Here is a 12,451-nt window from a genome sequence, read left to right on the forward strand (position 1 = left end):
TCTAAAAACTCATCAGAAATCTCTTCACATCTTCCATGCATCTCCAGCTTTGTACAAACACACAGTTCTGTAACAAAGTTGATCATTAGACTTTTTTTTTGCCATGTCAGATAAATGCTCCAAAAACAAACTGCCCAATAAGGGCATCTCAACCAATGAACTGATGACAAATCTGACTCTGAGACTCCAAAACCAATGAACTGTTTCCAAGCAGCTTATGTGAACTTTTCCCTTATGCCAATAAAAACTTTCTCGCACCCTTCCCTCACAGAATGCCTCCATGGCTTGTCATGGTGTCCATTCCAGATTTTAATCCAATTTTATATTCTTGAATAACCTCAACGTATTTGGAGATTATTGTTCTCTACTGCATCTTTTTCTACGTTAACAGAAAAGTACTGTAACATCTTAAATGCCACATATGACAACCCCAAAGTTAATACCATCCCCAGTGGTGAAAAGTTAAAAACTTTTCCTTGAAGATCAGAAAAAAGATCAAGATGTCCACCCTCCCCACCTTTATTCATTATAGTACTATGATTTTTAGCCAGAGAAGTTGGGGGAACGGGAGGTAAAAAGCAACCATATAAAAAATTTGGACTATATGATCTATTTTCCTATTAATACAGTGATACAAATCAGGACTCCAAATAAGTGTTTCCACTACAACGCTTCTAGCATTTATATATGTAAATATTCTGGAACATATGCATGTTGTAATTCAACATTTTTTACTCAAATTTATGTAGAAAAAATACACAATTACATTTCTTGTGTTATACTGTTCCAGAAATGGTTCCAAATGACAAACCTTCAGGTATCCACACCCTCATGTAGTCCCCTCTGACTACAAGGGCTTTGCTCTTGGACTTGCTTTGGTCAAGAGGACATCAATAAATGTGATGCAAACATACATTTAAGAAGTACCTGCTACTAGAGCCTGCATTCTTGGAAGCATGTATATTAGGATGAAGCCTGGGGCTATTCTGTTGGAGAAAAAACATCTAGCCTAGAGTCAGCATACACAGGACATGTAGCAAACCCATCTTGAACCAACCAGCCTCAGTCAAGGTGCAAGGTGCCTACAACCTCATCCGTATTCCAGACAACACCAGCAGAGGAATTTCCCAACTGTGCTCAGCCCACATTCTGATCCATAGAAAGATGATTAAATTAAATGATTCTTTTAAAGCCAATACATTTTTGTTGATTTCTTACACAGGAAGGGCTGATTAAGCATATGAAAGCCAATATTTTTACCCATTTGAAGAGTGCAAGAGACCTTTTTCGATTACATGCGAAATTTACTAAGTAGAAATTTAGAATCAAAAGTAGAAGTTTTGAAAACCACAGAAAAATCAACTTAATGAACTTCAATGTAGTTGAAGCTATGTGCATAAAACAAAAACAATTTCCTGAAGATTAAAAGAACATGTCTTAAGTTTCTTACATCATAACATTCTGATACTTACATGGGAACACTGTACAGTGCTTTAGTTTTTGTGGGTTTTGAGCAAATGTCATGCAGTCTGATTTTCCCATTTCAAATGATGTAAAATAGGATTATTATTTTTGTGCACAATTTATGATTTTTAGGAACAGATAACTGACATTAGGGAAAAACACTTGTTATCAAACCTTTATATTCAGATAATCTCCAGAAAGTGTTAGGATTAAAAATAGATATGGATGTTTAAAATAAGGCATTGTAAAGCAATGTGTGTAATTTGACTTCAATGTAACGAAATGATCTCAAGTTGACTTCACTGTCACAAAAATTATTGTAAAAACAAATGCTTGTTTTGTGTTAATTGTGGCAAAATTGAAAATACAAGAGCATAAAGATCTCAGGATGGATGGATCACAAGCATATCTCTAGATGCCAAATTGGGTGATAGACTAGCTTTAAGAGATCTCAAGCTCTAAAAACAATCACTGAGGGGAAATTTCTAAAGTAGAAGTGTGAAAATTAAAAATAAATAAAATAAAATAAAAATAGAAGAGTGTTTAGAGAGCAGTGTAAAGAGATTGTCTCAGGTATGATAGGGTATCAATGTGCCCCAATCCACATCTTCAAGACCCCTCCAATAAGTAACATTTTCTATGTTCTTATCTATCATTATCAGTCAGACTCACCTCTCCCTTCTGTAAATTGGTTCAAACCTTCCAATATCATCAAGTCATTTACAGCTTCCAGAAAATGTATATCACTCAGCTCTTGTTCACTGCAGGCAATAGGATCAATAATTGCTTGGGACATGGAAAGCCAGGGTCTTGTGCTTTCTGGAACTCTTTTGGCTCTGCTCTGAAATGTTAGTGAGAGGGTTCAGGCCTTAAAAGTGTTCTTTCATGTCAAAAGTCTATTTATAAGGTGCGTTCCTTCAAACTTTGTAAACCTCCTTTACTTTAAAGAAAACCAGACCATCATCTAGTACCCAAATTTCTCTCCTAGAAGCCACTGTCCTGGGGAACTAGGTCCTGTATGAACTTCTGTAAACTCAAACCAGGAATGCTAGGCAGGCTGCACAGTACCAGAGGGGAACAGAAATTTCACTTGCTGGATAGACACCAAGAAACCCCATAAATACAACTGCCATATAGTAACTTGTGGTCTAAACACACTTCACAATTATTTCTGTGTGAATCCAGGGACATTTCCCTAGTACTGTTAATACACTCATCAACTTACACCTGGGTGAAGTGAATGTTATTTAGGCTAGTAACATTGCCCATATCCTTCAGTGTCAGAGCTGTAATGTGAAGTCACACTACAGACCTCCCACATGCACACTTTCTGAAAAATCCTTCCCCGATTCATTTGCTCAGCTTCAGGAACCAGGTTTTGTACAACTAGACAAAAGCGCCTGGTGTCCTGGCAGCGCACCTTCTTCTGATAAAGCAATCACTGAAAGCACAGCTCAAGCGACTCCTTTCACAGACCCAGATCTGCACACCCCAATGCTAGTGTTGGCCACCTGGCCTGGCCTGGACCCTCAGCTCACAATGGCATGTCAGGTCTGGCCCAAACAAGATCCACCAAAGTTTCTACTTCACCAAGTGGTGGGACACAGATACCACTCACCAGGGTTCCCTGAGGTCCTCAGGGGCTCCTCTTCCATTCTCACACTTAACGTTAGAGACACAAAACCCAAACCCACAGCCTACAGAGCAGCGTCAGAGAGCTGCAGGGTCTGAAATGTCCTGGCAGAAGATGGTGAGAATGGATGAAGCAGTACATGTGCAGAAGAAATACGAAAGATCTTTTTCATGGTCTTCTGCTGGTGATGTTACTGAAGAGAACACATTTCCACAGGCCTCTGCTCTGGTCTGTACTCACATGACAGCATGTGAAATTCTGCTTCTTTATTAAATCCTGGTTTGACAACCTGACACATTGTGGGTTGCATGGGGGAAATTTGAATGTGGGTAAAGTAGTTGATGATATCTAACATTAACTTTTTTTTTATTTGTTTAAAGGTATTGTGGTTGTAAAACCCACATGTATTTTTTTTTTTGCAGTCTATTCTAATGCAAAAAAGAAGTCTCCAGTTTTTCTCTTAGTTTGTTAACAATCAGGTAATTAATATAACTCTCTTCTAATCTACTATAAAAATGTTTCTTCTCACCAACTAAACTAAATTGTGTGTCTTCAATGGATTATATTACTCAGTGAAAACTCAGCTCTAGTGGATACTGCATATTAGAATAAAATACCAGGGGTATAGGGAAAGTACACTTCATAATTCTTGTTCTAATTTACATGCCAGTTTCTAAAAATTATTTGCCCAGACTCTCAAGTTCCATCCACCTGTCCATCTATCCATCTACTAAATCTTTACTTATTATTTTTTTTTTGGGGGGGGAACCTGAGCCTTGTGCTTCCTTCCCTGATTTATGCCAGAAACTAGGCAAAGTCTCTCACACAAGGGTTTCTCAGAGCTCCTGCTACTACTACTCTTCATCCTCCAACAGGGACTGTGTGAGTTATCCAGGTTGATGTGGATGCATGTAAAATGAAGATTAGAGTAAGAAAGGAATGATGTTTCAGGGTGAGGGAGTAAGGGGTGTGAGAGCGGTGACTCTTGCTTAACACTGATCCCTGGTTTTCTATTTTTCTAATGTGGATGGATGTTCAGTCATGTTTTAATTCCTGTGTTTTGTCTGATCCTACAATTGCCCCTCAGTGACTCCCCTACCAATCTAGGCAACTCAGTCTTGATCTCCCCAGAGCCATTTTGACTCAGACTTTATCACCTAAAGCCTCTCTTCCTCAGACTCCTGGATCCCAGGCTCTAACTTAAAGATCTATTGATGTGATATCTGCTCTTTGTTAAATACATGATGATTGACAGGTGTTAAGTGGGAGTGAATCAGCGACTGATAGTCTATCCTCTAATATGGAGTGTCATTTTCTCTTTGTGGTCCTCAGTCTTCTGTCCATAATTTTGAGTCAGTAATAAACATTTGGATGGTAGACATTATAATATTTATATATCATTTTTCATCTTCAGTTCCTCACTCATGCTACTCTCTTACCCTTTCCTGCTTTTTTTTCTTACCTGCTCCTTTTTCTCCCTAGGACAGGAAGTCCCCTGACCCATCTTAGCTGATCAAAGGTGATAAGAGCCCCATTTCAGGAGGAGCTCTGCCCCATGCCAGAGAGGAAGGAATGCTGCACAGAGAGGTCAAAAAGAACCTGAACAAATAGGTCTTTTTGGATTTCCCCACCTAGTCTGTTAGTGTTAGATCATACCCTTTTGGTCCAATCACATTTCTACATGGTTGTCCATGCTTCAATCCTACCTACATAATGAAGCTTCTATAACAACTGAAGAACACAGGATTAGAAGAGCTTCCAGATAGCTGAACACGTGGAAGTTCCTGGATGGTGACCAGCTGGGGAGGTCATGGAGGCTCCACACCCCATCACCCATACCTCCTCCTATGCATCTCTTTGTCTCTGTGCTTTGTGATATTCTTTATAATAAACCAATTAGTGTACATACATGTTTCCTTGAGTCCTTTGAGTAAGTGAAGCAACCTAATTGAACCCAAGGAAAAGGTTGTGGAACCCTAATTTATAGCTGTTTGGTCAGATGTTTTAGAGGCCTGGACTTGTGACTGGCAGCCAAAGTGAGGGGATATCTTGGAGACTCAGCCCTCAACCTGTGAGATGTATTGCTATCTCTAGGTAGGCTGTGTCAGAATTGAATTGAATCGGTGGACACTCAGCTGGTATCTTCTGCACAATTGCTTGCTTGCTTGATAGTGGGGAGAAACCCCCACACATTTGGTCACAGATGTTGGTCTTCTGTGTTGATGATCGTGCTGTGAGAGCAAAGGGAAAACACATTTTCTGTGTGTGTTTTATTTTTTCCTATTCAGATGAGAATATCTGAGCCAATATTTAATGATATAAAGACCAAGAATGCAATCCCTTTCCTCACTCTGGGAAGGTGACATCCTAAGAGCCAAGGAGAGTAGGCTCAGAGATGATATCCAGGTGTTTACACACTAGTCATATATTGAAGTGGTCAATTTAGACATTTTTCTTCAAGTTATTCCTAAGTATTTCACTTTTGATACTATGACAACTAGAATTGCATTCTTAATTTTATTTTTCTATTGTTCATTTACTGTGTAAAGAAATACAACTATTTTTTGCATATTGTTCTTGTATCTTGTTACTTTTCTAAACTCATTTATTAGCTCTAAGAGTTTTCAGTGAATTCCTCATGATTTTCTAAATATAAGATCATGTCATCTGTGAATAAAAATAATTAAAAAAATTTTCATACGAGGTATCTTTTATATGATTCTGCATTTTTTATTTTTTAAAAATATATATTTAACAGTAGCTAAATGGTTCTGACTAGTACCTTAAGTAAAATTACAAATAGATGTGGTGTAAGTGGATACATTTATCTTGTTTTTATATTTAGAAAATAAGGATACAGACTTTTACCATTGAGGATAATGTTAGCTGTGAGGTTTTATATGCCCTTTATCAATTTGAGAATGGTCTTCTTTATCCTTACTTTGTTTAGTGTCTTCATCATCAAAGAAAGTTGAATTCTGAAAAAAATGTATTTTCTTTATCTATTTAGATGTTTGTGATCTTGTTAATTATTTTATTGATAAGGTATTTAATATTAAAAGATTTGGGGCTGTTAGTTAACCTTATATTCCTGAAGTGAATCCAACTTGGTCAGAGTATAATTATGTTTATGTGTTGCTGGATTCTGTTTGTTTGTAATTTATTGGAGATTGTTACATCTACATAAGACATATTGGTGAGAACGTTTCTTTTCTTATGAGGTCTTTGCATGGTTTTGTTATCATGATAATATTGGTCTCATAAATTGAATTGCGAAGTATCTCTACCTCTTCTGTTTTTTGGAGAGTTTAGGAAGAGTTGAGAGTAAATCTTTCCAAAGGTTTGGTAGAATTCATCTGTAAAGTTTCTGGATATGGGCTTCTTTTGGTATAGGAAATTCAACCGTATGAATAATCTTATGGAAATTGAGTAAATACTTAAATAAAGGCAGAGATTATCCGGTTTGATTAAAAAATAGACTTACCTATATTCTACCCACAGAGAAGCACATTAAATACAAAGACACTGAGTGAAAGGAAAACTACTTTTAAAAAAGTAGGTGTATACTATACAAAGTCTATGAACTAAAAGTTCAAGTTGAGGTCTTACTACCAGACAAGGTAAGCTTCAACACAAAATGTACTACCACAGATAAAGAGATTTTTCATCAAAATAAATGTATCTTACATGTTATAGTGATTATAAATGTGTAAGTGCCTAAAAACAAAGCTTCAAAAGACATTTAAATAAACTCCAAGGAAATAATCAGGAAATACACACAAAAATCCACAGTTACAGTTGTACAATTAATATTCTTTTCATTAATATATGAGACCACCAGATGAAATATCAGTAAGAATGCAGACATGAATGACACTGTCCTGACCTGACTGACAACTGTAAAGTACTACATGAACAGTCACCCAGACAGAACATATGCTAACTGATAAAACAAGGCTCAAGATTGACATCTTATAACTTGTTTTCTCAAATTAAACAAAACAAAATAAAATTGGAAATCATCAAGAAAAATAAATCCAGAAGAGCCTCAAATTTTTTAAAAATTAAATACACTTCTAAATAATTTGTGAATAAAAGAAATGTCAAAGGAAATAAGAACATATATTGATCAAATGTATTGTAACAATGACATTTGTGATAGATTAAAGGCAGTCACAAATTCTTTCCCATTCCCATTTTTGAGATAAAAAGTAACTTCCTTTAAATGTGAGCTGCCCTTAGCAACTTGCTTAGCCAACAAAATCTGACATATTAGAAACATAATACACACTTTCCCATAAAAGTGCCCGCTCTAAACATGTAAAGGTAAACAGGGAAATTCTAACCTCTTCTTTATCACCTTTTTTTTTCTTATCTTGTTAGTAAAACTTTACCCTGTCTGCTTTTAAGTGATCTTCAGGACTTATGCCCTTCACCAGCCTGAGAGCCACATAATGAGGAGTAGGAGGAAGAACCGAGTGTGGGAAAGAAGCAGATTGGAGAGAGTCCACAAACCAAAATTGATAAGAAAGAGACAGTGATGGGGCAATAAAGAGCTTTTGATGTGTTCTGATCACAGCCTGCAGGTCCTGGAGCCCCAATGCCTCATTCAAACCAGATGGTAATACACAAGTCAAAGAGGGAGATAGGGCTTAGTTTTTTTTAAAGGGTGGCATTAAGAGAGTTAGGGTGAAGGTGATGAAGAAAAGAGTTCTGAAAAGAAGAGGACAGAAAGGTCCTAATAAGGGTTGAGCCAGCACTTTTTGTGGCACATCTGAATTGGTCCAAGTTGCCCTGCACTCTCAGGCACCTGAGGCTCCACTCTTATTTTACCTCATTGTCAAAACATACTCATGGTGACCTCACTCCCCTAATTATATTTTATAATGTGTGCCAGTACATTTGGGCTGAGATCTTTATTCCAGGCCTTGGACCATGGAGCAGTGAGCAATTGCAGCACAGAACATGCAAGAGAGTATCACAACCACCCCCACACACATACGCACACACACACATGCACACATGCAAGCAGAGTAGGAAATAAGACCTTCCACCTTAGTAGGCAGATATGTGTGATTACCACATTACAAGGAACTGGATGAACATATTTCAAAGGCAAAAATAATGACCAAGAATAACTTGTGGGTTTCAAGTATTTTTGAAATTCAGGCCATGGTAAGAAATACATTTTATATTTGAACTCAATACACACCTGTACAGTCTTGAACAATGGAAGCACATTTTTACACACAAAAATCTCTGTACAAAGTGTGATACTGTCTGATGTACTGTTACATTATATTTTATTTCAATTAAAAATTCGTCAATGATATGACCTGTTGTTTTGTTTGTTGTATCTTTGTCTAGATTTAGTGTCTACAAAAATTCTTAGTAAAATACTAGATAATAGAATACAGCAACACATACATGAAATCATACACCATGATCAAGTGGGATTCACCGCAGGGATGCTAGGTTGGTTCAACATATGCAAATCAGTAAATGTTATACACCACATCAAAAAAATCAAAGCCAAAAGATGTGATTATCTCTATAAATGCCAAAAAAGCATTTGACAAAATTCAACATTCGTCTATGATACTCTATAAATTGGGTATAGAAGGAAAGTATCTCAAAACAATTGAAGACATATAGGACAAACCTACTTCAAATATCATTCTGAATGGGGAAAAGTTGAAAGTTTTCCCTTAAATTAGGAACAAGACAGGGATGCCCGCTTTCACCACTCCTATTCAACATAGTGTTGGAAGAACTAGGCAGAGCAATCAGGGAAGAGAAGGAAATAAATGGCATCCAGAATGGAAAAGATGAACTGAAATTGTCCATCTTTGAAGATGATATGATCCTATATACAGACCAGCCTAAAGACTCTACAAAAAACTCCTAGACTTGATAAATGATTTCAGCAAAGATGCAGGATACAAAATGAACATGCAAAAATCTAGCATTTTTATACTCCAGCAATGAACTAGCAGAAAAAGAAATCAAGAAAACTAGCCCATTTACAATAGTCATCACCAAAAAAATTAAATACCTAGGAATAAAGTTAACCAAGGATGTGAAAAATCTATGACAAGAACTACAAACCACTGTTGAGAGACATTAAAGAGAATACAAGAAGATGAAAAGCTATCCCATGCTCTTGGATTGGCAGAATCAACATTTTGAAAATGTCCATACTACCCAAAGTGATCTACAGATTCAATGCAACCACCATCAAAATTCCAATGACATTATTCTCTGAAATGAAAAAAAAGAAAATTCTAACACTGATATGGAATAATAAAAGACCCCCAAATAGCCAAATCAATCCTGAGCCAAAAAAGTAAAGCCAGAAGCACAACACTACCTGACTTGAAACTATACTGTAAAGCTATAGTAACCAAACAGCATGGTACTGGCATAAAAACAGACACACACACTTCTGGTCAAGATAGCAGAATAGACGGTCCCCAGCATCACTCTCTCTCACAAATCAACCAATTTGCAACTATGAAAAAGCAAGAACAGCCAAGCTGGGGCCGCTAGAGCTAAGGGGAAGAGGAAGAGAGACCTACAGAGTGCATGAAGGTGGGGGAAGCCATGATGAGAGAAAGAACCTCTCCTATCATTTTGAGCCCCTGGTACTTCCAGGCTGGAGCTGGTGAGCACATGGAGCAGGACCTGGCAAAAGGTGCAGCTGTGCCCTTTGTATGAAGTTGCTTAGAGGCAGTAGGGAAGAAAAGGGCCTTGGTGGCCCCCATGCCAGCAAGACCACTAACAGTGTACCTGTGGACCCACATAGGAGCGAGGAGCCAGAACAACTGAAAAAAAGGAGCCAATCAGAGGACAGCGAATCATTGCAAGGGAACAGCACACAGCCCATCCCATGGGAAGTGTTTGCAGCATGGGTGGTGGGGGAGACCAGCGCACCAGGGGATTGCTGGGATACAGCAAGGACAGCTGATCTGTCCCGCAATCAGTGCAGGACCGCTCAGTGGAGTCTGGTCAGGAATACAGAATTTCATGGTGTGCAGTTTGGGGAAAAGACTCAGTCCCAGACCAGAGTTTCTACATAACCCAGGTGCACTGGATTTCTTATGAGCTGGAAGTACCTATGAAGTCAACCACTAAACCTGAGCTGTACAAAAAGTCTTCCCTAGGGAAACAGCAGCAAAGTAGAAATTTGCTCAACCACAGAACTCAAGTGCTCATCCCCACAGGAAGTTCCCCCATTTTTGAAGCAAAGGACAACAAATTTCTTCCAGTGCAGAGTTTAAATGGTGGGAACAGAAAATAATACAAAACAGAACTGAAAGAAAAAACAAAATACCCACAACCACAGAGAAAATTTCATACTAAATATTAATGGTCTCATTTCAGTCCTGAGGCATGGAGCCAGGGACTGTTCCCGCCTCCCTCAATCAGGCACACCATCAGCACCACAGGGCCCCTCTAGTGCCCTGAGGTAAGGAGCTGGGGACCATACCCTCCTCGCACAACCATGCACACCACCAGCACCATGCAGCCCACTCTGGGTCCTGAGGTATGAAAATGGGATCAGATCCCCTCCCACAACCAGGCACACTGCCAATGCCACCACCAACTAGGTAAGAAGAATGCCCAAAACATTACCTCCATGTGGGTGGCCCTCCACAGCCACCACAGTAACCAGGGCTGCCATGAAAGTGGCTAGATGCCACAACTACCATGTAGATGGTCTGTCAGCCACTGAAGTGTATCGACAGAAGGAGAGTCACCAGAAGAGACCAAAGAAAAGAAGAAGGTGCCTTCTCCACAAAGCTCATTCCAGAGTGACAGAAGTAGCATCTGGTCTACAGTAATATTTGGGGACCTAAACACACCTCTCATCATTGGACAGATCACGTAGGCAACAAATCAACAGAGTAACCATTACTATTTCAGAAAGAGATAAGAAACCTAGGGTAATTAGAGGTGGGGAAAAAGGGAGGGGGGAGAGATTGGACAAGGGGCATTAAGAATAAGTGTTATTTTTAACAATATATATGCTAGTAATATTGATTTGATCAACATGTCAATGTTGAACTCCAAAAATATGTATAATAAATTATGATTCAATAAAAATAAATAAACAAATAAAAAATAAAAATGACACATGGACCAATGGAACAGAACAGGAAACTCAGATATCAACCCAGACACCTACAGCCATCTGACCTTTGACAAAGGCACCAAGAACACACATTGAAGAGGAGATTGCTTCTTTAGTAAATCGTGCTGGGAAAATTGGACATCCAAATGTAGAAGGATAGAACTAGACCTGTACCTCTTGCCTTACACCAAAATCAACTCAAGATGGGTTAAGGAATTACATACTCATCTACTCATCCAGAGACAATCAAACTCCTAAAAGAAAACATACAGGAAACACTTCAGGAAGTAGGATTGGGCATAGACTTTGAGTACAACACCAAAACCACAGGCAACCAAACAAAGAATAAACAAATGGGATTATATCTAACTAAAAAGCTTCTGCACAGCAAAGTAAACAATTAACAGAGCAAAAAGACAACATACAGAGTGGGAGGAAATATTTGCAAAATATACATTTGACAAAGGATTAGTATCCAGAATATAGAAGGAGCTCAAATAATTGAAGAGCAAAAAAACCAAGTAACACAATTAAAAGATGACAAAGGAGCTGAATAGGCATTTCTCAAAGGAATATATATGAAAGGCTAAGAGACACATGAAAAAATGCTCAGTACCACTCATCATTTTGAAAATGCAAGTCAGAACTAATTTGAGATACTATCTCAATCCAGATAGGATGGCTAATATCTAAAAGACTAAGAATGATAAATGATGGCAAAGACGCAGAGAAAAAGGAAACCTACTACACTGTTCATGGGACTGGAAAATGGTTCAGTGTTTATGGAAAATTGGATGGAGTGTCCTCAAACAATTGCAGATAGATGTACAATATGACCCAGCTATTCCAGGGCTGAGAATATGCCCGGACGAATGGAAATCATCAGGTCAAAGCCTTATCTGTACTCCCATGTTTTTTGCAGCAATATTTATACGAGCTAAAAGTTGGAAGCAGCCTAAATATCAATCACCACAGGAGCTGGTAAGGAAAATGTGGTATGTCTACATAATGGAATACTTTTCACTTGAAAAAAGACTGAAATGATATACCTCACAGCAACGTGGACGGATTTAGAGAATATTTAGCATCAGGGGTCAGGGTCCGGGTCAGGGGTCAGGGTCCGGGTCATGGTCCAGGTCACGGTCCAGGTCAGGGTCAGGATCCGGGTCCGGGGTCAGGGTCAGGGTCAGGGTCAGGGTCAGGGACCGGGTCAGGGTCAG

The 12,451-nt window shown here is 38.5% G+C and overlaps 1 long non-coding RNA gene across 1 annotated transcript; it reads left to right on the top strand.

Annotated features, from left to right (window-relative positions):
• Nucleotides 1-425: 425 nt before the first annotated feature.
• LOC103604383 lies at nt 426-5,003 on the top strand. Its single transcript, XR_551709.1, has 2 exons — nt 426-3,576; nt 4,580-5,003. It is a non-coding gene; the product is annotated as an uncharacterized LOC103604383 (long non-coding RNA).
• The last annotated feature ends 7,448 nt before the right edge of the window (nt 5,004-12,451 follow it).

Source organism: Galeopterus variegatus, unplaced genomic scaffold, assembly GCF_000696425.1.
Source record: "Galeopterus variegatus unplaced genomic scaffold, G_variegatus-3.0.2 Scaffold5109, whole genome shotgun sequence".
In the NCBI taxonomy this organism is placed as follows: Eukaryota; Metazoa; Chordata; class Mammalia; order Dermoptera; family Cynocephalidae; genus Galeopterus; species Galeopterus variegatus.